General features: G+C 37.1%; 1 protein-coding gene and 1 pseudogene across 2 annotated transcripts in view; both read right to left on the bottom strand.

The window, feature by feature from the left end:
- The window catches only part of LOC125406231 (UDP-glucuronosyltransferase 2B17-like), a 245283-nt gene that overhangs the window by 114259 nt on the left and 104318 nt on the right, over positions 1 to 26706 (bottom strand). The window lies entirely within an intron of this gene.
- On the bottom strand, positions 601 to 20851 carry LOC148121112 (UDP-glucuronosyltransferase 2A3-like; annotated as a pseudogene). Its single transcript, XR_015738542.1, has 6 exons — positions 20116 to 20851; positions 12667 to 12819; positions 9827 to 9958; positions 4566 to 4651; positions 3948 to 4167; positions 601 to 1284 (listed from the first exon to the last, which is right to left on the bottom strand). The product of XR_015738542.1 is annotated as a UDP-glucuronosyltransferase 2A3-like (transcript).

The following is a 26706-nucleotide window of genomic DNA, read 5'->3' as shown; positions in this document are numbered from 1 at the left end:
ATGATCCCCACACTCCCAATTTACTAAGGAAATCTTGGTGTTTTTTTTTCTCCTTCCTATGTAGATTCATATGTGACTCTCTTAGGGTCCTCTTTGTTGTCTAGGTTCACTGGGTTTATGGACTGTAGGATGGTTTTTCCTTGCTTGATGTCTAAAAGCCACTTTGAGTGAGTACATATTTTATTTATATTTCTAGGTCTGAGTTATTTCACTCAGTATGTTTTTTTTTCTAGATCCACCCTCAAGACCCAACAATACCATTTTTGGATACGCCTAAAGGATGCTCAATAACACCACAAGGATGTGTGCTCAACTATTTTCATAGCAACATTATTTGTAATAGACAGAACCTGGAAACAACCCAGATGACCCTCAAATGAAGAATGGACAAAGAAAATGTGATACTATTACACAATGGAGTATTGCTCAGTTGCAAAAAATGACATTTTAAATATACTTTTGAGAGAGAAAGAAAATGAATTTGGTTGGGCAATGAGATTGCAAGGATATGGGAGGACTAGGGGAAGAAAAATGTTTTGAATGAAACATTATTTTAAATAAAAATAGATTTTCAAAAAATAAAAAGAATTTATGCTCTAATACCTGCAACACTGGAGAAATAGAAAAGTTCATTTTTATTAGAAAAGTATCTTCTCATAACACACTAAATTCCTGTGATCATTCTTAGATAATATGATTGGTTTGTGACATATATCAATTACATACTATAAGTCATCACTTGATTTCTATAGAACATGTTTAGAAATAACCGTTTTCATATTGAAGGACAGTAAGCAGAGAATGATAAGACGGCCTACTAAACGACAACCAAAAAGGGTGAGCAGATGAAGTAAACCTAACATCTAACGTGATATTTTGTCAAAAAAGAACAGGATACTTGAAAATAGTATAAAAGCAGATGAATGCAAGTTCCTTGTGGCTAGAATTGATATAACTATCATTCAGGACTTTCTCAAACCTAGAAAGACCTAGTTCTTTTTTTTCCTGTTTCTCTGTTTCTTCTTTTCTGACGAACATAATTTTCGACAAGTAAACAAACAGCATTTAGTGATGATGAATGCCAGAGTTACAACACAGACCAGGAGAAACCCAGTCACATCCAGCGAGTGATACTGGAGCCAGCTGAGGTTGTGGGCTGCCACACGAAGGTGCTTGGCCCCTTTGTGGCGCATAACAAACTCAATCCAGAAGACAGCTCGGTCCAGGGGCTTCACAGGCTGTTCATGGTGAATTCTCGAAAGCCTCATGGCATTTTCTTTATAACTAAAAGATAAACGCATATAAACTGTTTTATTGATTGTTTATGAACATCTTATATATCATGCAAGGCATCAGCTATATAAGTTTAAGACATCCTTAATACTTTTTGTAACTTTGTTGGTTTCAGGGACGGTCAGAAGTTTAAAGGAAAAGTTGTGTAAGTAATCTGTTCTTAGACGATGCGGTCAAATACAGATGTAGAAAACTTGTAGGATCCAGTATTAAACCTTTAGTCTCCTTTTTCTGATAGAACTGTGATGTCCCAGGAACTATAGTGCTCAAAAATGTTCCAAGATAAAGAGGACATCTGCACATATGTGTGTGTGTACATGTGTACATCTGCACATAGAGTGGTCACTAGAATCTAGGTAGTTTGTGCTATAGATACAGGAAACAAGCAGCTATTTTAGTGTTCTGAGAGCTCTCACTCCTCCATGCACATTTAAATACTTGTCATCCAAAAGACAACATCTCTCTCTCTCTTAGCAATGTGTGACTGAATACAAAAATCACTACTGTCATTTGAGAATGGCATGTACAAGTACAAGGACTTGGATGTTGTGTATGCAATAAAAATATCTCTCTAAAATCAGATGCCTCAGGCATTTGGCAAAAAATATATTTAAGAGTGAAGGTTTAATCATTTTTGAAACAACCCATGGCTGGGATCTATATATCTAAAAGGCAAGATATGTTGTCTCTTTTAGTTTCCCAATTTTGAGTCAGAATTATTCTGCCCCGTGTTGATTCTATTTGGTTTTATTTCATTGGTGGCAATGAGAGAAGGTATGTGGTTTGTGGGTAGTTGCTTCAGTGCTGTTGACTTCCTTAGACCTGGGCAAGAGGCATACTGGTCATAGATTCATGGAAGGCACTTGGTGCACTCGCCATAGCAAGGAACTACTTATGTGTATTCTACTTTGCTCATTGTAAAAAAGAAAACAGAACACATGAAAAAAACACCCTTCTATTTTTTTATTTCACTGAACCAAAAATAGAATCAAGATATAGTTTCACAGAATCATGCAGCTGAAATTTAGGCAAACTAGATTGATGATAAAATACTAATATTTACAAATTTGCTTTTCCAATAAGGTTTTCTGCTTAGAGATTAAATTTCAAATTTACATATATGTGTCAGAAAACATTGTGACTAAATTTTTTTAATTCTATTTTTACAACAAGGCAGGGCAATAAAGGCCTTTGTTTATTAATTTAATTCACCTTTTAGTCACCAAATGTTAGGCATAAAACTGTTAAATTGCCCTGATAAATTAACATAACTATCATTTATATATGTGTAATACATAGTAGAATGCATCTTCTTGCACTTTCTTTATCTCTGCATGTGTAAATGAACATGATGAGTGGTGGAACATGCACATGTAGTAAGTAGTCAGAGAACAATCACTAGGTGTTAGTCCTCAAATTCTACCTTGTCTAAGACAGGGTCTGCTGTGCACTGCTGTGCCCAGCAGCCTAGCTGGTCTGTTTTTGGAATTCTCCTGTCTCTACACCTCTATATTTTGCTCTATACACCTAAGTATTACAAACAAAAGTTAGAACACGGGAGATCTGAACTCAGGTCGGTTCTCACTATTCACAGCAAGAGCTTACACTGAGGACCCTTCCCAGTTCCCTGTTGAAATTTTTACTTATTTTAGAGAATCAGATAATGGAATAAAAACACTATTCCCCATGCTCCCATGCAATCTTAGATATACTATTTGCCTTTATGTTAATATGAAGTTATTTTACATTAAATACCATTTCAGTATACATATATGTATACCAAATCTCATATATATATATGAGATTTCTAAAAATACATTTATAATAGGTATATATATACATGAGCTTTCTAAAAGTTCTTATGGTTATTTAAAGTACTACTTTCGTGTATATATATATATATATATATAAATGTTAATTATATGAGCTGTTTAAATGTATATACTATTTATACATGTATGTATATATGAGAGTTGTCTAATATTTATGATTCTTTTTTGGATCAATAATTTTAAAACTAATAATTAAATGTAATTCTGTGCCTTAATATTTAAAAGAATCATAAAATGTACCCACTCTGATAGTTAATAAAAATGAATCAAATTATCACTAAGAACTTAGTAACAGTCTAATGTTTCACAAGGCTATGTTAACATTTACATAAAAGAGTTGCTCATGCCTAAGAAACATTGACATTCCTAGCCCGAAGATTATCTCCTGAAATATATTCCTTGAGTAGCTTAAATATTGATATACTTACTCAGAGATAACTAGTATATAATTGTAATGTTCAATAACACTATAAATTTATTTTGAAAAAATAATATTCAGTATATAATTCTGACTTTTAAACAATTTTATCTAAGGGCTTATATACTTATTTCTTAAATGAAAACTGCAAGTGAATTTGTTTATTAATAAACTATTTTCGAAATGTATTGATTAGAACAATCTTCAAAGCAATTACTTTCCCCAGTTTCAGGTGCTAACTTTAGTAGATAGGAAAGGAGAAAAACATTTTCCTTTTTTGGAAACTGTTTTATTTTCTCCTCTTTGAAAATGAGACAAATGTAAGATATGAAACATTGGAAAATTTCCAGAACGATGGAAAGGTTAACCAGTGGCTGACAGGATTTCCAAACGGTGATACTTACGAAGGCTCATTAATGACAGCTCTCAAGGCGCTGAGTAAATCTGCACTTGTCATTGTGTTGAAATTTACTTTCAAGGCTGCTCCTTTGGCCTTCGTGTGAGCAATGTTGTCAGGCTGATCAGCAAATATGGGGACTCCCACCATAGGGATCCCGTGGTAAATAGCCTCATATCCCATTCGTTCCACCATGCGTGATGAAGGCTTTGGTTTTAGGATGCCCTGTTTGAGGAACAGAGTGACAAATTAGTATAGATTTCCAGCTATCATATTTGCACAAAAGGCATAGTGTAAGTCACTAAAGAAGGAAACACAGCCTACAAAGGTTGGGCACATGAGACATTTCTTCCATAGAATTAACCCTTTCTTCACTGACTGAGAAGATACCACTGGAATGGTGAAATTGGATGGAATCCTGAAAACCGATGAGAGTCCCAAGTGAGGATGTTCTTTTGTGAACCAAGGCAAAATAAAAACTAAACAACCTTTAATTTCATAGCTAATTATTTAATCATAGTTGTCTCTAAAGAAGACTTGCAATGTGAAAGTATAAATGATTCGTTATTGTCAACTGATCTGATGGTTTTCGGACTGCATACTTTTTGACCCCATGGACTTATCAAGTAGATCATTCTGGGGAATCCAGTTAAAAAGCCGCGTGTTGGATCCTAAAGTGGCTGACTTCTTGCCTGAGTATCTCCACAAAACCTGTTGAAGAAAATGTGATTTTGCAGGCTGAAAACACACAGTGAGGATGTGGTCTAGCCATGGTATTATTTAGAACAAAGACAGACTGTGTTGATTAGATGATACTGAAGGAGAAAGCATATTTGGGGCTGTTTGTAAAACTGAGAGATAGGATTTTGATCTCCCTTGCTCTTGGATTGGGAGAATCAACATAGTAAAAATTGCAATTCTACCAAAAGCAATCTATAGATTCAATGCAATCCCCATCAAAATCCCATCAAACTTCTTCACAGACCTTGAGAGAGCAATAATCAAGTTTATATGGCAAAACAAAAAATCCAGGATAGCCAAAACAATCTTCTACAATAAAGGAACTTCTGGAGGTATAACCATCCCTGACTTCAAACTCTATTACACAGCTACATTATTGAAAACAGCTTGGTACTGGCATAAGAACAGAGAAGTCGACCTATGGAATCGAATAGAAGACCCAGATATTAACCCACAAACCTATGAACACTTGATTTTCGACAAGGGGGCTAAAGGTATGCATTGGAAGAAGGAAAGCATCTTTAACAAATGGTGCTGGCATAACTGGATGTCAACCTGTAGAAGAATGAAAGTAGATCCATATTTGTCACCATGCACAAAAATCAAGTCCAAATGGATTAAAGACCTCAACATTAATCTGACCACTTTGAACCAGATAAAAGAGAAAGTGGGAAGTAGTCTACAAGATATAGGCACAGGAGACCACTTCCTAGGTAGAACCACAGTAGCACAGACAATAAGAGAATCAACGAATAAATGGGACCTCCTGAAACGGAGAAGCTTCTGTAAAGCAAAGGACACCGTCAGTAAGACAAAAAGGCTACCTTCTGACTGGGAGAAGATCTTCACCAACCCCTCATCAGATAAAGGCCTGATCTCCAAAATATATAAAGAACTCAAAGAAACTAGACACTAAAACTCTAATTAACCCAATTAAAAAATGTGTTTCGTTGATTTTTTGGATTGTTTTCTGTGTTTCTATTTTGTTGATTTTAGCCCTTAGTTTGATTATTTCCAATCTTCTACTCCTCCTGGGAGAGTCTGCTTCTTTTTTTTCCAGAGCTTTGAGGTGTGTGTTAAGTCTCCAATATGTGCTTTCTCCGTTTTCGTTAATTGGGCACTTAGTGCTATGAACTTTCCTCTTAGCACTGCTTTCATTGTGCCCCATAGGTTTGAGTATGTTGTGTCTTTATTTTCATTAAATTCAAGGAAGATTTAATTTCTTTCTTTATTTCTTCCTTGACCCAGGGATGATTCAGTAGTTGACTGTTCAACTTCTACACGTTTGTAGGCTTTCTGGTGTTCGAATTGTTATTGAATTCTAACTTTATTCCGTGGTAATCTGACAAGACACAGGTGATTACTAATATTTTTTTGTATCTGTGTAAGTTTGCTTTGTTACCGAGTATGTGGTCAATTTTTGAGAAGGTTCCATGAGCTGCAGAGAAGAAGGTATATTATTTCCTTTTTGGGTGGAATGTTCTATAGATATCTGTTAAGTCCATTTGATTCATTACCTCTAGTAATTCTCTTATTTCTCTGTTGAGTTTCTGTTTGATTGACCTGTCCATTGGTGAGAGAGGTATGTTGAAGTCTCCTACTATTAGTGTGTGGTTTGATGACTGCCTTGAGTTCTAAAAGTTTTTCTTTTACAAAAGTGGATGCTTTTATATTAGGGGCATAGATATTCAGGATTGAGACTTCCTCCTGATTAATTGTTCCTGTTATGAGTATGAAATGTCCATCTCTATCTCTTGTGATAGATTTTAGTTTGAAGTCAGTTTTGTTATATATTAGAATGACCACACCTGTTACCTTTTGACTGGGAGAAGATCTTCACAAACCCCTCATCAGACAAAGGTCTGATCTCCAAAATATACAAAGAACTCAAGAAACTAGACACTAAAACTCTAATTACCCAATTAAAAATGGGGTACTGAACTGAACAGAGAATTCACAACAGATGAACTTCGAATGGCCAAAAGGCACTTAAGATCATGCTCAACCTCCTTAGCGATCAGGGAAATGCAAATCAAAACAACTTTGAGATATCATCTTACACCTGTCAGAATAGATAAACTCAAAAACACCAATGATAGCCTATGCTGGAGAGGATGTGGAATGAGGGGAACACTCATCCATTGTTGGTGGGAATGCAAACTTGTGCAGCCACTGTGGAAATCAGTGTGGCGGTTTCTCAGGAAACTGGGAGTCAACCTCCCTCAGGACCCAGGAATTCCACTCTTGGGAATATACCCAAGAGATGCCCTAACTACTACAAAAGCATTTGTTCAACTATGTTCATAGCAGCACTATTTGTAATAGCCAGATGCTGGAAACAACCTAGGTGCCCCTCAACAGAAGAATGGTTAAAGAAGGTGTAGAACATATACACATTAGAGTTTTACTCAGCGGTAAAAAACAATGACATCTTGAATTTTGCATGCAAATGCATGGAAATAGAAAACGCTTTACTGAGTGAGGTAAGCCAGATGCAAAAAGAGGAATAGGTATGTATTCACTCATAAGTGGATTCTAACCATAATTAAAGGTCTTTGAGCCTATTATTCATGATCCTAGAGAAGCTAAATAAGAAGGTGAACCTGAAGAAAATCATGTAGTTATCCTCCTGGAGATTGGAAATATACAAGAGTGCCAGGTAACCTCGGGTGCATGGGGGGATGGGAGAGTTTTTGGAAGGGGAGAGGGTTAGAGAGAAGGGAGTAAGGGAGGAATGGGAAAAGCTTGGGGGACTGGGATGGGGGAGAGGGAGGAAGGATGGATATGGGATCAGGGAAGAATATATCTCAACTAAGGGAGTCAGTTTAGGGTTTACAAGAGACTTGATTATAAATGGGATCCCAGGTCCAAGGAGAGATCCCCAGATTGTTCTCTGGACAGAGGAGAGGGTGCCTGAACCGGCCTTGGCCCATAACCATACTGATGAATATTTTGCTTATCACCATAGAACCTTCATCTGGCAATGGATGGAGATAGAGACAGAGACCCACATTGGAACACTGGACTTAACTCCCTAGGTCCAAAGGAGAAGCAGAAGGAAAGAGTACGTGAGCAAAGAAGGCAAGAGCAGAGGGAACCTTCATCCGATGATGGATGGCGATACAGATGGAGACCCACATTGGAGCACCGGACTGAGCCCCCCAAGGTCCAAATGAGGAGCAGAAGCAGGAAGAACATGAAAAAGGAAATCAGGACCGCGAGGGGTGCGATCACCCGCTGATACAATGGGACTGATCTAATGAGGGTTCACCAGGGCCAGTTGAACTGGGACTGAAGGAGCATGTGATCCAACCAGATTCTCTGAATGTGGCTGAATTCTCTGAATGTGGCTGGCCCGGGGTCTTATGAAAAGCCATTGACAATGACACTGGGACTTGTTTCTTCTGTATATACTGGATTTTTGGGATCCAGTCTGTTTGGATACTCACCTTCCTGGACCTGAAGGGAGGGGGGAGGAACTTGGATTCCCCACAGGACAGGAAACCCTGACTGCTCTTAGGGATGGAGATGGAGGAGGAGAGGGAGGGGGGGAGTGGGCGGGTGTTGGGAGGAGGGGCGGAAATGGAAACTTCTATAATTTAATAAACTTTGAAAATAATAATAATAATAATAATAATAGTAATAATAATAAAAACCTGGAAAAAACAAACAAAAAAAACTGAGAGATATAGTAGACCTGTTTATACGTACCTATTCACAACAGCTTCTCCTAATAGTCTAATAAGCATAATATTACCACCTTTATCTTCAGTACTGAAAAGCTGATGGAACAAGAATTTAAATTTTAATCAATCAGAATATTGGGATCAAAACCACTATGAATGTGAATGCCATAAACATTTATTTCACAAGATCTATTGATCCTAATTATCATGTTTGAAATGCGATTCTTGTTCCAAAAATATAACTTGGTTTAGTGTTTGTGGTAAATTTCTTTATTATTTATTTGTCTTTTTTCTTCCCCTTCACATCACCTCCTTATTTGACTTTGCCTCCTATCTTCTCTTTGTTTCCGTCCTTTCTTCATTTCTCTCTAGTCTTGGCCTCTCTCTCTCTCTCTCTCTCTCTCTCTCTCTCTGTCTGTCTGTCTCTCTCTTTCTCTCAGTGTGTGTGTGTTTGTGTGTGTGCATGTGTGCATGCGTGTTTCTCTGTGTTTCTCTGTGTTTCTAGATTAGATTGTTATTTGATTAAAATGTAACATTTTGTTACATATTATTTTCTGCAGAGAGAAAGAAAATTTCATATAACTAAAATGTAGAAAATTAAAGGATACCGTAGACCTTAACACACAAGTTTTCAGAAGCATAGTTAGAATGCATGTTTCATACATCTTTGTATACTTTCTCTTGCATATAAATATAAAACTACATAGAGAATATAAATATGGGATTCTATTGTTTAAATTCATTAAGTATAAATTAGAAAATTAGTATTCTTTGACTATTGCAAGTCTATACTTGAAAGCATAGACTTCTCAACTTTGGAAGAATTCATATCTTGAGGTTTCTACTTGTAGATGAAGTACACTTTGTAAAAACCTATAATCATTTTTAAGACTGGTCTCTCTCTCTGCTCTGTCTGTAGCATTTCACATCTTGTGAGCCACTTTGCTAAATTGTGAATTGGACTTTTTGCTAGGAATCAGTGTAGGTCATGGAATTTCACGTGGTCTGGGATCTTCCTCTGTGAGGGTTTGTGCCTAGTCTTATTATAACTTATTGCGCTATGTTCAGCTGTTATTCCTGGGAAGCCTCCTCTTGTTTTGAAGGGAAATGGAGGAAGAATGGATCAGTGGAAAAGGGGAGGTAGGAGTGGAGATAGTGGGGTGCGGGAACTGTGGTGGGACCATAATGCATGAGAGAGCAGTAAAGGAAAAAAAGATCAAAGACTACAAAAACATGTTTTCCCATAGTCGTGCTAAGAGTCAGTAGGCAAATGATCAAACGTAACTACATTTGATGCTACTTACATGTTCGATCAATATTTACTGCATACTGGTCTCAGCTGTGGTCCCTAAGTTTCTACCTTCAAATTGAAGTTTCTACCTTCAAAGAACCCTGTCTTCTATGCTCTCTAGGCAGCCCTAAGCTTCACGATTTCCCAATATCAAGAGGATGTACCAACCTTCTGAGGAATCTGGGCAAGGGGCTGAGGCTATGAGATTGGCTTTGTCTTCTGTCAGGTTTTTGACCATCGACCCCAGAGAAAACACCACAACACCATGTTCCCCTGAGCTCTGGACAAATTCTTCCATTTCTTGTAAAAATAACATTCTGTCAATTAAAAACACACACCAGACTGCCCCACACAACAGGGGCACATGCCTTAAGGCAAGAGGAAGGCAAATCTCTGTGTGTTCAATCAAGGAAAACCTGGTTTACATGGTGAGTTTCATGCCAGCCTCGAAACCATAGTAAGACATCTCTCAAAAGCAGACATGACCATAAGGGAAAAAGGAAAGAAATTAGTAAAACTTAAAAGATTTAAATTCTTAGATTAATTCTATCTAATTATACCTTAGATATTGTTTATCTAATAATATTTAACAAATTATCTATTAATTACACCTTGTAGAACTACCTAATTATTTAAAGAGGAGACAGCTCTCTGAAACAAACACAAAATATATTCAGTAAAACCATGGTACTTAATCAATATAGAAAGAAACAACAGCTCCTGGCAACTTTTCTCCAAGTAAATTGAATTGTTGCTTTCAAAATTTAACACTCCTCATGCAACAGAGCTCTTTACAAAATGGGGAATTATACCATGAAAGTAAGGCTATGATTTTAATATCATTAAGTCTGCTACATAAACAATATTCAAGATTGATCCACCTTCTCTCTTGATTGTTACACAAACAATCAAGGCTACTTTCATTTATATATTGTCTTCCCTACTTCACAAAACCAAGATGAAATCTGTTAGTAGTGGGATTTTAGAATTACATACTTAAGAAGAACATAGTGGTTAATTTACTGCTATAATCACAATGGCATTTGTGGACAATGCTTATTGTCTTCCTGATGGATTATCTCCCACATTATTATAAAAATTATCACAGTTGTTGGAGCCTTATAGTCAAAGTAAAAAAAAATAATTTAAAAATAAACTTCTCTGAACATTCACATTTTAAAATATTTGCACTGCAGAAATGGAACTGGGTTCTTCACAGAATAACATGAGAATGGCACTGTCTAGAAATATGTCCTGTGTCCTTTGTGGCCAAAAATCTACAATTAATGGATGAAAGAAGACTTCTATTTCAGCTAATATTAAGATTTTTAAGAACTTCATATAACTTTGTTAGTTTTTGTTTTAGAGACCGTCTTGTTACGCAGCTCAGTCTGGCCTCAGACTCAAGATTCCCTGCCTGAAACTCTCAAGTACTGAGATTGACAGGTACACTATTTGATTGTTTTAACTTACTTTCAAATATATATTTATATTATAACTCACAAATACAGACACACATAGAAATACTCCATTGACAGACGGACAGACACACATATATTCATACATGGGCACTTACATAGAAACACACATTGACAGACAGACACATACCCTCACACACACACACACACACACACACACACACACACACACACACACAACCCAAATGACGTTGAGCTTTTACTTGAGTGAACTTCATTTTTTCCTTATTCTACATTTCGAAAAATATGAAAGCTGTGATTGACATTTACTTGGTCAGCATCTATTTTGTTAGATAGCTCTTTTTTGGAGTGAAGGTTCCCCTTTACTCCTATGAAATATGTCTAAAGAGTTTTGTAGAGTTTTACATATGGAGGGACTTTAAGAAATTAAATCTAATAGTGTGTCATGGAGTTTACCATGCAAGCCATCTCTGTATCATTTAGATATTGATTCCTTAAATTTTACACAGCAATATTTAGTTGAGTTTGGTGACAACTATAATATAAGAAAACATATTCATAAAACTAAAATAAAAGTTACATTTAAATACACCCTCCACAGCCTATACAGGAATACAGAACATCCCAGAAAAAAAAAAAACCCTTAATCTGCAATCTTCTGAAAATTGTGTGCCTGAGGACTTAGCAATCAAATACATTTATATTTGTCTCTTCACCCTCTACAGTCTTCCTACTTTGTTTACCTGTCATCTCCTTTTATTCTCAGTGATTTTTGTTTCAACATTCCTGGCATTCACTTTTCAAAGATATAATATGTAATTTTCTTTTTCACTTCAAAAACTCCTGACTTCATACTCATAGAGGCCCTATATATCTCTTGAGTCTACCCATTTTATTACTTTTACTTGATGCTGATGACTCTCAAACAAACGAGACATTTCTTAGAATTCTCAAAAGTTCTCTTCAGTGAAATAATAAATCTTTGGTTCTTTATCATATGTAATTGAAAATCAAGTTCATCACTGTCAACTCTGTTTTCTTTTGTTTTTTTTCTGCCGATTATCACTCCAGCAGTAAAGGTCAGCACATAAATTATTGTCTAAGATTAATTAATTAATTATCATGTCTGAGATGCCTTGATTCTGAAGGCCTTCATTGCATGTTTTCTCTGACTCATTAAATTCTAATTTATTTGCCCTGATCTCTCAAGAAGACATCTTTCTCTATCAAACAACTGGGCACAGATTCCGGTTCACAGCTCTGCCAGTCATATGAGGAATTCGCCTTGGTGATCTTCATGATTCTTTTCCACTATTTACTGCGATATCCACAATGCAGATACATGGATACTTTTAATACATCATTCCACTTTGGTTCTTAATCCTAAATTCTTTAGTAAAGTTGGAAAGATCCAACAAGTTTCATCAAAGATTACCTATGATGAGGAACATAAATTTCCCTGATATAGTGAAGCTACTAATACTAGTATCTCTATTACTAAAGTTATCAACCTTGAAGGATAATAAGCTATTATATCACAGAATTCCTAGTATCTTCTCCATCACAGACCTACCTTAGGTAAAGGCTTGGCAGGTTTGCAGTGCAGTCCTCCCACAAACTCAAAATTTGGTAAATATGGACGAGGGAATTCAAAGACCCAATATGTCCAAATTAGCCAAATCTCAGCTTTCCCAATGGTCTCACAGAATGTGTTGGGTCTTCCTTTAAAACATGCAGAAAATTGAGTGAACAACATTAGTATCGTATTTGCTGAGAAAAAAGTGCATTATAGTGAGGCTGGAGGCTCAGTGGGCAACAGCTCTTGCTACTCTTGTAGCAAACCTGGGGTATGCCAGCACTCACCTGGCAGATCATAAGCATCTGTAACTATAGCTGTAGGTTATAATCTGATGCATCTACAGGCATCAGACACACATGTGGCACGCAGACATACACGCAAGCAAACACTAAAACACATAAAAATATAGTTTACAAATGTCCCACATTTCTACATGAGTTATTAAGATGAAAATTTCAGTACTCTAATATGCTTATCATGGTTATATGTTTAAAGGAAGGGAGGACGGATTGTGAAGAAAAGAGAAACCAGGAGTTGGAAGTAGTAAAGTAGTAACTATAATTTCATAATCCAGTCAATGATATATTATTAAGGGCTTGGCTGATCCAAGGCTTTCCTTTGGTCCTGATCAAAGGAGACGGAATACAGCTCTTTCTCAAATCCAGGAATATGACTGTCAGAGCCAGTAATGGCCTAAGCCCAGGTCTTTGGGGGAGCTGTGACTTTGTATCCAGAGAAACAAACTCTTTCCATCATTATGTGACTATCGTTAGCAGTTTCAAGTCTGGTGTGTCTGTGTGTGTGTGTGTGTGTGTGTGTGTGTGTGTGTGTGTGTGTGTGCAACCACTCACGCGCATGCACGTGTGTGCATGCTTGCTCTGTAATGGTGTTGAGATACCCTGTCTTCCCCTTGTGCAACATTGTTTGATTAGCTTCCCATTGGTTTCATCCCATTTCTCCCCTGTAAATAGTATATAAGATGCTGCACTTTTTAATAAGATTTCTTGGAATAAGACAGCTTGTGCAAGACCCTCTTACCACAGCATTCCCATCTTTTCTTTTATTGTCTCAGCCCCTAGACACTTCCCATTTAAGATCCTGTCAATGAAGAGATACTTACTGATCCAGAATGATCAGTGGGAAAGAAGAGAAGAAATGAAAAAGTAGAATGAAGGCTAATATTCAGAGAAAAATAACCTTAGTTTTTTAACCTACCCAAAACACATTTTGAGTTTGATTTAAATACTTGGTATCTGTATTACACTGCCTGAATTGTAGATCATCCTAGGAAACCTTTTTATGATGACGATTAATGATAATAAAACTGTCTACTACTGATATATCTAGGTTTTATTCTTACTTTCTTAGACACATAAAACTGGCAGATATCCTGATCTGATAGGATAATTAAATAAATTTGATAGAATAACTTATGACTTCAAAATTGGGATAAAGTAAAACATAATCAACTCAATCTCCTCATAATTTCTGGACATATTTCAGTTTAGTGCTGAACTATGCTAAGACATTTTGCCTCCTGTGGGTACAAACATTGTCCTCTTGCCAACAAGAGAGACTTTCCGAGAAAAGCTTCAATGTAGTGGAAACATTTCCTGTATCTGGCAAAACAACAGAACATGGGACACATTATAAAAGTCGAATTTAATTGCATATCATTATTCTTCTTTTTCCTGATAATGATACACAAATTTTTTCAGGGACAACATAAAGAAGCAATATGGTCCAGCGGTGACCCAGAATGCATGTTGTGTTGACAGTCGGACATGGCAATGTATAAGAATCATCCAGGTGGGACTAGTTTTGAGGGCATGACGAGATGCCTTCTTAGGTGGAGAACAACTGGAGCTTGTCACTTTGTGGCAGGACTGAAATCCCTGAAGAGAGGCAAGAAGTGGTCACTGGTGACGGGATAACCTTAGTTACAGTAGGGTCAGTCTAGCATAAGAGAAATACAAATACCGTAGGATGACTACAGCTATGGAATGGAACTGACCTGAACCTGGACAACAAGCTGCCCATACTACAGAGGCAGACTTGAAGAAGCAGAACTGCACAGGCCTCCTGATTTTCAGAAGTTCATGAGTGGTTCTGAGATGACAACCACTGAGTCTTCTCACTGTTGAATTTTGATTCTGCTTTGATTTTATTTTTCTGTGTCTTGATTCTTCCCGCTTGGAGTTAGAAAGTATGTAATTTATTTTTGATTTTACAAGGGCCCATATTAAGAGGCTTTGGACATTTTAAGAAACTGTATGCTTTTAAAAGGACTTTAGATTTCCAAGTGTTGAAACTTTTATAGATTGTGTAACCTTTAAACCTATATTATACTTCATATGCGTGATTAATATTAACATCACATATTGGGGATGCCTTGAAAGGAAAGATATAAATGAATAGTGATATGTTTTCTGTCATCCTGACAAGGGGTCAGCTGTGTGGTCTGCCTGTTGTCAACTTGACACACATCTACACCCAGCTGAGAAGAGGAAATCTCTGTTGGTCAATTAGCCCATAGGAAAACTTTAGTACAGTAATGATTATTGTTGGAGGGTGTAGTTCATTGCGAAGGCAATGACACTACTAGAAAGGAAATTTTGGATGGTATAAGGAAGTGGGCTGAGCAAAGACATTGGTAGCAAGACATAAGCATTATTCCACCAAAGCTTCTACCTTTAGTCAAAGGCAAATTCAAAGTATGAGGCTGAGTAGAAGGCTCAAACGTGACTGTATATAACTACAACCATCTTCCTATTTGACAAAGATGTCAAAAGACAGAGCATCTTCAACAAATGATGTCGAGGAAAATGGATGCTACATGGAGAAGAATGATGTTAACCAGTACTTATCACTTTGTATAAGAGCAGCTCCAAATGCAGCAAAGATCTCAAAAAGTGAAGACAAGAATATCTGAAGTTGTTTGAAAAAAAACCCTAGAAGAATCCTATAAAAATTAGTGCAGAAAATTAAACATTGCAATTCACAAGTGGGACCTTATAAACTGAATAGAATGGGAAAAATTTGAGTGACAAGAAAGGAAAAAAAAATCTTATTTTTTTTAACCCTCTCAAGAACATATTTTTGAGGCTGACTTCACTAACCAGGTTTCTGTATTACACTCCCTGAATTGTAGACCAGCCTAGGAAACCTTTTCATGAGGATGATCAACTATGATAAAACTGTCCACACCTGATTCAGAATATTTTACAGTTATACATCAGATGCAGTGCTAATATCTAGAATATACAAAGAACTCAAATGTAAAGATTCAGGAAAGCAAGCAAAGCAATTAAAACTTAGTGCTGGGTCTGGAAAGAGACTTTTTGAGAAAAACACAAAACTAAGTAAAGAATAACTCTAAAAGTGCTTAACATCCTTAACCATTAGAAAAATGACAATTAAAACTATTTAGTTATTTCATCCTACCCCAATTTCAATGACTAAGATCAAAAAAACAACTGACAACAAATTGATGACACAGTGCAATCGGTAATTAAAAGTCTGCCAGGCTAGCTTACAAGAGATACAGCTTTAATAAAATAGAAGGAAAAACTTACACCAGAATCCCACCATCCAGAACGCTGGGTCCAGGCCGGAGAGAGAGAGTGGGGAAGTGCACCAGCCAGGTTAATAGGTAAACTTTTGCCTTAGGGCAACACGCCCCAAGGACAGAATGTAATTGGCTAAACTCCCCTATCATCTCCCCCTTTTTTCTAAAATAACACAGAACAAAATTAAATACACCTATATACAATAGAAACAAATAATAAATATAAAGTTACAAACAACAAACAATATTAAGCAAGAAACATATAGCAAAAGTTTTATTAAACATTCTATTTCAAGAACTCTAAATAATGTAGAGGGTAACTACAACTATCTAATCTTCAACTCCATCAAAGATCTGAGAAGGGAAATAATTTTACTCAGGCATCTTGGAAGAACAAGCAGGAAACTTCCGAAATGTGCAACAAATGGAAGAGGCAACTGAATACCTGGGCAGTCACCCAAAGTCTCGTTTGCAATGTTGAGTCAACCAACTTTGGCTAAGGCCTGATGTAACTGACATGCCAGTTTTCAAAGGCAAGAAACTTTTTAGGACTCTCTCACCCTGTCTTGGCAAGATAAGACAATCCTGCTTTTATCCATTTATGGATATTCTGTAATTCTGTCAGTGGTCGAGGTATGGGCCTTTTCTTTGCCCAAAGGCCAGTTCTGCCAGGAAGAAGACACACTCCAAGTGGAGTGTCTTTGGAGCTCAACGTTCTCTCGGGAGTAGAGCGGTGATGCCAGGAGAGATTGTGTCTCACTATTATAGAACTGTGAGTTAGATTAAAGGCCATTTTCTACAGCTCTTTGAAGAGGTTGAATATTATACTATCTATACTACATATGATCTCTATGCACCTAAATAACATGATTAGCCTAAATATAAATATAACAAACATATATGACTATTAATTTGTATCTATCTAACTTGAAGACAAAGAGAATGAACAACTGTGCAATGAGTGAGGACAATGACCTCCAAATGTAAACAATGTATATCATTACATAAATATCTTAATCAGAGGTAGAAATGTAAATATATGTATATATGTATCAATACAAATAGAGGTAGAAGCATACTCACATACAATACATAGATGTAGAAGCATACTCACGTACAATATTCAATATATCAATGTAAAAGAATCAACACCAATACAATTTTCTAAAAACAATAACTCACAAATACCAATATATTATTATCCCATCACAATCAATCCCCCTTTTTTATGATATCAGGAAAGCAAGCAAAGCAATTAAAATTTAGTGCTGGGTCTGGAAAGAGACTTTTCGAGAAAAACACAAAACTAAGTAAGGAATAACTCTAAAAGTGCTTAACATCCTTAACCATTAGAAAAATGACAATTAAAACTATTTAGCTATTTCATCCTACCCCAACTACAATGACTAAGATCAAGAAAACAACTGACAGCAAATCGTGGTAGCAATAGAGAAACATTATTTCAGAAGCTTACTCAAAAATGCACAAAAGTGTATTTCCTCACACACATATGTAATTATGCCACAAAGCACACAGAGTGATAATAACTTGAAGCCCCACAAGAATAATAAACTAACTAACAAATATCCCAATTCCTGAAATGGGAAAACTTTCTTCAAATTGTTGTTCTATAGGAGTTCAGGAGATACCTAACACAATATAATGTTTTGCTATTAGTGACTCATAAAATCTCAAAGATCCTGTGAATGAAGAGACTGTACAAGTCTGAAATAGATGATGTAGGTGGGTCTTGTTTCTATGTGTTGCTTTCATTGGTTGATTAATAAAGAAACTGCTTGGCCTGATAGGTCAGAACGTAGGTGGGTGGAGTAGACAGAAGAGAATGCTGGGAAGAAAGCACTGAATCAGACTCCATAGCTCTCTTCTTCAAGATGGATGCAGGTTAAGATCCTTCCTGGTAAGTCACCACCTCGTGGTGCTACACAGATTATTAGAAATGGATTAATCAAGATGTGAGAGTTAGCCAATAAGAGGCTAAAACTAATGGGCCAAGCAGTGTTTAAAATAAATACAGTGTTTAAAATGAATAATTCCGTGTAATTATTTTGGGTGTAAACTAACCGAGAGCTGGGTGGCAGGAACACGGCCCACCACTCCTTCTACAAATAGAATGTAGAGGAATCCAAATAGAACTGCCCTGGAATACTCCTCTCTAAGGGCTTTCTTTCACAGTATTGAAGGTGTTATGTAAGCTAGCAAAGGAGAAAAACCAATTAATTGTCCTACCTGCTGTAAAGATTAAATAAAATGAATGTCCTCTCATAATTTTTAATTACCGGGAGAATAGTGGCAAACTTTACAGTCATGCACTAAGATGCCTGCCCCTCCAGTGAGCCCCTGCTGAGTAGAAGATAGGCTTCACTCACAGTTCCTGTGGCAAAGGTGGACAGTAATGTATCTTGGTCTCCTGTATTCCAATTATCTCTCAGCCAAAGTTGAGGTCAAGCCACTAATCATATTTTACTTATGACATGGATTGAGACCTGGGACTTTAATTGGTCATGGCTGCCATCTCTCTAAAAAGAGAACCATAGACATATTTTCAGAGAGGTGGTTAAGTAATACAAGGGAAAGAAGCTGTCTGCAAGACGAGGGAACAGGTCTGAGCCAAACCAGCCCTGGACCTGCTGAGATGGACACAAGATAAAGGTTCTTGCTTTGTCATCAGTGTTTACTCACCTGACTCAGAGCTGTCCTCTGACCCCCACATGAGCAGTGGGAAGCATCTGCCTCATCCAAACATTGGAAAGTAATGTTTGGAATTAAAGTAAAGTAAATGTTGGAATTAAATTCAAGGCGAAGCAGTGCTTGATGTTGAACTTTGATCGTACAGAGTTTTGAGAAATATAACCCTTTTTAAAATGGTGAAAATTTGTCACAGTCACTGGGACAGTTTCCTAATACATTTTCATGATAAAAACAATGCTGGAATATACCTCAGGCAGTGAAATACAGAAACCTGGAAACAATATCAATCTCTAAAAGTCTTGATTACTTCAGAGGCTAAAGCACAGTTGAAGTTTTCACCTCTCCAAGGGCTTATACTTTATTTTTTATTTCACTCTGCTTTCTAATGAATGACTAATTTTGTCTTGCAACATGATGTTCACTTTGAGACTGAGTCTATCTTTCCATTTAGTTTTTTTCTTAACTAGAATCTAAATGATATACTAAATAACAAACAGAAAGACATGCTGGTATACAAAATATGATAATAAATTTGATTGTGCTAGATGGCCAAGGATGCTTTAATCATAGCCTTCATGATTTCCTTTATTTGCAGACTTATTAAGATAATAGGTACCTCAATTGATGGAGTGATATAGACTTTTAGATAAATAATTTGCAATTGAAAGTATTTGTGGATTGAAATTTAGAGGTATGTAATAGACATTGAATTATTCTCATCCTGACATTATTGTTTATATTTCATCTTATGACTGGCTTAAATAGTTCTTACTTCAACTACAGTATATTGTTTACCATTAAGAGCCATACCATCCTTGAAAAGATACAGAAATAGAGTGGGAACTAATTATCTTTTCCTATCTGGCAAATAAAATCATGTTCTATTCTATTGAAATTTATCTGTACATCATTTTTAAAATTGATAATGATCTGTTACATTTCAAAGTACTATCAAAGAGTTTAACAATTAAAAACAAAGGTAATAATAGTAAAATGATTTCATTCTACTTCCCCAGTAAGTACAAATAAACAATTTAGTCTTTCACTTGTAAAATTTTACATGGACACAAAGTTTATAAAATGCATTCCTTTCATTGTATTTAAACATTTCCTAAGCTTTAAAATATTAACAACTAGCTTAGCTTGAAATGCAGTCTCTTACCTAGTGTTTCACTGTAAAACTGATCCCAGAATGCAAAGTCATATTGCTGGAGCCCAAATTCAAAAAACATTGACAGCATCACATTTTTCACCCTTTCTGGGAAGGTCATTTGGTCTGATAGTTCACTCATGACAACGGGTACATAGGAGAGCGGAATTGGAAGATGGCCACAGTATTTCTCCAGGATAGATCCCATGCTGAATCTCAGAGTGTTCACAAAAGGGACCTGAAGCACCTCGGCCACAAGCTCTCCACAGGGAATGACGGGGTCTATGACCATCAAGTCGTATTTTGCATCCCGGAGCTTGTTCATGAATGTCTGGTTGTACAATGTACTCCTACAGAGACTTTCAAAAACTGCAGTCAGTTGAATAAAGAAATCTTGCAATGTTTTTGCTCCTTGCCAAAGTGACAAGTTTGGAATGATATTCAGAGCTACATTTACTAGCTCGTTTAAATAGTTCTCGGCAATGTCCTTCTCTTGTGACACAGGGATGTTCTCAAAGTGCAGTGCAGAGTGTTTGTGCTGATCCATGATGATACTGGGGAATTTCAGCACTGTCACCTCATGCCCCCTTTGCACAAGCTCCTCAAGATTTGTCTTTAGGTTCAGCTAGTGACTCATATCACAGGGCCACACGAGGACCTTGCCGTAGAAGCCGCAGCCATCACAGCACAGCTGAAGCAGAAAAACTGCCACAGTTCACTTCTCAGATGCCATGGTGTGCTTTCCCAGGCTGCTCAGTGGAGATTGAAAGTTTACTCAGTTGAGTAACAATTCAGATATGAAATAAATCAAATATTAACTTCCAAAATTACAAAAACACACAGGTCAAGAGATAATGGTGTGATATACCGCCCATAGAACATTGTTCCATTGATTAGAGTGATACTCATGAAGAACTGGACCCAGTTGTTAACAATTATATTTTGAGCTTTTAAAAAATGGGACAAAATGTAATATTTTAAAATTAATGATGTAATGGTAGTAGGCATAGCACATGTGTGTCAGGAGGAAGCTAGATGAAGGTTGCTGAACTAGGTGTCTGGAAGAACAGGCTAAAGAAAAATGATGTTGGAATTATGATCACTGAAGTGGGGATCTTTCGGTTCACTGTGTGGACCACAGAGTGGGCAAGAAGTCAAGTTCAAAGATGAGACTTTGGGTTCATTTTAAATCTCTTTGAAAGCGTGTCAGGGATGATATTGTCTCAGCCTGTGGATGGAACCATAGGGTTAGAGTTCTTAAGATGGATGAAAAGTGAGAGTTCATCATCGATTTAAAAACAAAGCTCTGCCTCAGTTCCTAACCTGAGGAATCAGAGTGAGGTGATGTCTGTAGCAAAGACATGAAAGGAAAGTAGGAATAGAAAGGGACTGGCCAGGGGAAGGGAAGGATGCACTTATACTTCAGCTGAATCTTTAAGGATGAGTATTTTATAAAGTGGAAAAGTACTATTTTAATTTAAAGAGAATGGCAAATCAGATGCTACTATATGCATGACGTGTTAAGAGTTATATTCAGCCTCAATACTTGTTGAGAAATGGATTATCAAAATTTCAAAATTTCAAATTTCAGTAGCTGGAGAGAGTGCTTGGTGGTGAAGAGAAAATGTATTTAAGCTCAGTTCCTAGCACCGTTGTCTGTAGTCTGACAGGCATGTAATACATTAGCTGTTGGACATCAGAGGCCTCTGGGCTCTGCAGGCATCTGCACTCACTTGGACATACCCATGATCCCCAATATTTATAATTTAAAAGTAATTCTTTAATTTTTTTCATATTTCTTTGGAAGTTTTGGCTTGATAATATAGAGTCCTAGAACACAATCATTTAAAATATCACAAAGATAAAATAAAATATCACAGTCAAATTGGTAGCAAAATCAAAATATTCAGGTATAGTTTGCACAGTGGTTAGTGACCTTACATAGGAAACACTCCCCAAAACATCAAAAATGCAATTACCAGTGTATGAAAGGGTTAACAAATGGCCTAAAAAAATCAATATTATCTTAGTGAGCAAAGTCTTTTGATATAAATTATTACCATAGAAGCAATAAAAGTCACTTGTACAACATGAGATGGTTTGTGATATGATGTAAATTTTGAAGTAAAGTGGAAGGGGAATTGGTATATAATGTCACTTGTAAAGTTATAAAACTGGCATCCAGAGGCATATTAGAATAATAGGCATTATTTAAAAATTCCCAGTTGTTTGATTTTGTGTAAAGAGTGTCTAGTTCTGGCTATGTAGTAGCATTCATTTAGGTAAATTTAAAGATATAGGTTTGTGGTTTTCTGAATGAGAAAAATCTCCATAGGCTCATGATGTAGGAGGATAATCTGTCTATGTGTTACTTTCATTGGATAATAAAAAGACTGACTTGGCCTTTGATTGGACAGTAACTTAGAAAGGCAGAGTAGACAGAACAGAATGCTGGGAGAAAGAAGCAAAGGCAGAAAGTTGCCCGCCATGAAGCTGCCAGGTCAGACATGCTGAATCTTTCCCGGTAAGCTACGACCTCGTGGTGAGATACAGATTATTAGAAATGGGTTGAATCAATATGTGAGAGTTAGCCAATAAGAGGCTGGAGGTAATGGGTCAGGCAGTGTTTAAAAGAATACAGTTTCCATGTAATTATTTTGGGAGTAAGCTAGCCCAGATCCAGGCGGGAATGCAGCCCGCTGCTCCTTCTACAGGCTCATATATTTGAATGCTTGTTGCCTAGTTGGTGGAACTATTTGGCAAGGATGAAGTAGTATGGCTTTGTTGAAGGGCATGACACTTCGGGTTGACTTTGAAGTTTCAAATCCCATGCCTTGAAATTCTGAGTTAGTTCTCTCTCTCTGCCTGGTCTTGGTTGTCTCAAGATATAATCTCTCAGCAACTCTGCAGAACCATGCTGGCCTGCTGCCATGCTCCCTGCTGTGGGGGTCATGGATTCACCATCTCAAACTATAAGAAAAAACCCAAGGAACTCTTCTATAAGTTGGCATTGTAATAGTGTCTCTTCACAGCAATAAAAATATAATTCAAACAGCTGAATTTTCTCTTCTTGTAAAGTATACCATTTAAGAATATAGATAAAATATAAAGTTGTTTTTGAAATTCATTCTCATTGTGTAAAATGAAGAAAAATCACCTGCCCTCCTTTCAGTTCACCCCCAGAATATGAAAACAGAAATCTACAAAATTTCACCAAAACTTGAGCAGTTTCTTCAACAGCTACAGTGTACCTAGAGACATAGAGAAGAATGAAAGTCTATAATCTGGGACTCACAAGAGTCTCTCACCTTCACAGATGAATTTTAGTACAGATACTTATAGTAAGTAGGACTGCCCGACTCAGAGCAGCACTGTTGGAAAAATATTTTATAGTGAGCATTGTCAACCAGCTACTCTAATTAAAGAAAGAATAGAATTATGACAAAACTCTAAATTGTGAGAAAACAAAAATCAAAATGATTCTCTCATTTACCCTAAAATGATGCTTCATAGTTGATGGAGGAGGGTCATCTGTCTATGTGTTACTTTCATTGGTTAATAAAGAGATTGCCTTGGCCTTTTTGATAGGTCAGCCCTTAGGTAGGTGGAGTAGACAGAACAGAATTTTGGGAGAAAGAAAGCAGAGGCAGGCAGACGCCATGGCTCTCCTCTCTGAGATGGACGCCAGTTAGACTCATCCTAGTAAGCCACAGTCAAGTGGCGATATAGATTAATCGAAATGGATTAATTAATATGTGAGAGTTAGCTAATAAGGAGCTGAAGACAATGGGGCAGGCAGTGTTTAAAAGAATACAGTTTTCGTGTAATTATTTCGGGTAAAACTAGCTGGGTGGTGGGTAGAAATGCAGCCCGCTGTTTATTTTACACATAAAAGAATTAACAACAACAACAACAACAAAAAGAAAAACAGGGACAAATATACATTACATGGGACTGCTAGCAAGGAATCTTGTGATGGCCTTTGCCTAGTTCACGACACTTAGCTCCTAAAGTGATGTCAGGATTTCTGTTGTCTAAATGAAGAGGGTAAGAAACACCATGGCAGTAATGAGGCACACTTTAGGGTGTGTCCGGGAAGGTTTTCCCTGAGGGTTAACTGAGGTAAAAAGACACACCATGAATGCTGCTAAAACCATTCCATAGATTGGACCCTCGATCGAATGAGGTGGGGAATAGAATAAAGCCAACAGAGATCCAGCATCGCCTTCTCTCCACTTTTGAGCTGCTAAGATGTGAACAAACAGCCTCAAGTTCCCATGGACACAGCGGCAAGCAGCTGCTGGGATGGACAGTTCTCACAGACTCTGAGTCTGAAGAAACATTGCTTGCCTTTAGCTGCCTTGGCAGATATGTGGCTACTGTAACAAGAGTTCCTAATGTGGTGTAAACTTCACGTTAATCATGAGAGCATATAACATCATTCAGCAATATCCTTGTGGAAATAATTGACCACAGTTTGAAACATACTTTTTATTTAGTATTTATTGATTCGGCCTGGAGTAACAAATTTACTCCATTGTTTATATTCCATTTAATTATTGTCATTCTTGATCAAGTTTTCAATTATTTTCTCCTTTTCACTTTGGTTCCACCCTTATTTGACCTGACCCTATTGTGATTAGAATAGAATACAAAAGAAAAGTTTGGAATGATATATAATAATTAGAATGGAATAAAATAATGCATAACTATAAAATTTTCATAACAAACTGTGAAAAAAAATCTGTTTCCTCAACAAGTTTGCTTTTGACCAACAACTGCTGGGACAGTTACTATTATTGATATGGGAACATGTGGATGTGAGAGCCATAGTGGCTTGCTTTGCTCTGTACTTTGTTTGAAACTTGACATACCAAGAGCTCAGTGACCACCAAAGTTGCCCTCAGGTAGAAGCCTTTAGCCTCTTGTTACTTCAGTTTTTTTCTCTTTGTCAATAATCAAATTAAAAACTATTTAAATGGATTCTCCGTTTATCTGAGTATTAGGAATGGAAAGAGTGATACAGCCTGAACCAGTGTTGAACAAACATACAGAAAGAAAAAAATGTGTCCTCTAGTAACCTGTAGATAGAAACCTCTACTGATCACCTTGTATCTATGCACAATTTAGCATGCATATATTTAAAATACATTGCTCTACGGAAAACAGGATGCAATTGAGAAATGATTATATAGCATAATACACCAGTCAAAATAAAGAACCATCCAAACTACTTGCATTAGTAACAAGCCATTTGTCCCTTTAGACCAGTGGTTCTCAATATGTGAATCACAACCCCTTTTTAGATACTAGATATCTGACTATCAGATATTTACCTTATGATTCATTACAGCTGCACTATTGCAGTTATGAAGTAGTGACAAATAATTTTATGGTTGGAGGTCACCACAACAGGAAGAACTATATAAAGGGTCACAACATAAGGAAGGTTGAAACTACTGCTTCAGGCCATATAAAACAATAACCAGGTCCTTATAGGAGCTTCACTTCCCAAAGTCCAAATGAAGATCAGAAGGAGGGAGAACATGAGCAAGGAAGTCAAGATCGCGAGCAGTGAGTCCACCCATGGAGATGGTGGGACTGATCTAATGGGAGTTCACCAAGGCCAGCTGGATGGGGACTGAACGAGCATGTGACCAAAGCAAACTCTCTGAATGTGGCTGACAATGAAGGCTGACTGAGAAGAGAATGATAATGGCACTGGGTTTTGATTCTACTGCATGGACTGGATTTGTGGAAGCCTAGTCTGTTTGGATGCTCACCTTCCTAGACCTGGATGGAGAGGGACGGACCTTGGACACCCTGGATGGGAGGGACCACGGACCCTGTGGACAATTCCCACAGGGCAGGGAATTGTGACTGCTCTTTGGACTAGAGAGGGAGAGGGAGGGGGAAAGGGGAGAGGGGAGGAAAATGGGAGGAGGGGAGGCAGTGGAAATTTTTAATAAATAAATAAAGAGAGAGAGAGAGAGAGAGAGAGAGAGAGAGAGAGAGAGAGAGAAAGAAAGAAAGAAAGAAAGAAAGAAAGAAAGAAAGAAAGAAAGAAAGAAAGAAAGGAATTTTAAAAAATGAAGAAATTCAGTTCCAGTAGATACATCTACAAAACAATTCAGTCACACAAGTTTCAGGGAAAAAGGAAGGTCAGAAATTTGTAACAGCCAGAGGACTAGAGAGTTTGTTGCAAGACTGTGTCTCCTAGTAGTGTCAGAAACTACAGCCATCTACATCTATAGGTGGCAGGAAAAAAAGTGAGCCATTAGACCTGGCTTGAGCCTTTGAAACCTCCAAGTTAAACCCCCCAAGACACACTTCCTCCAACAAGGCCACACCTACTTCAACAGGGCCACACCTATTCCACCAAGGCCACACTGCCCCAACAAGGCCACACCTCTAATAATGCCATTCCCCATGAGACTATAGGGGCTATCTTCATTGAAACCACCACAACATGCATGCTCCCTTATTTATTTTAATTGATTTTTATTGAGCTCTACATTTTTCTCTGCTCCCCTCCTTGTCTCTCCCCCCACCTTCAACCCTTCCCCAAGGTCACCATGCTCTCAGTTTATTCAGGAGATCTTG

The sequence above is a fragment of the Myodes glareolus genome, chromosome 8 (assembly GCF_982192425.1).
Source record: "Myodes glareolus chromosome 8, mMyoGla1.1, whole genome shotgun sequence".
NCBI lineage: Eukaryota > Metazoa > Chordata > Mammalia > Rodentia > Cricetidae > Myodes > Myodes glareolus.
This window is presented reverse-complemented; position numbering and strand designations above follow the sequence as displayed.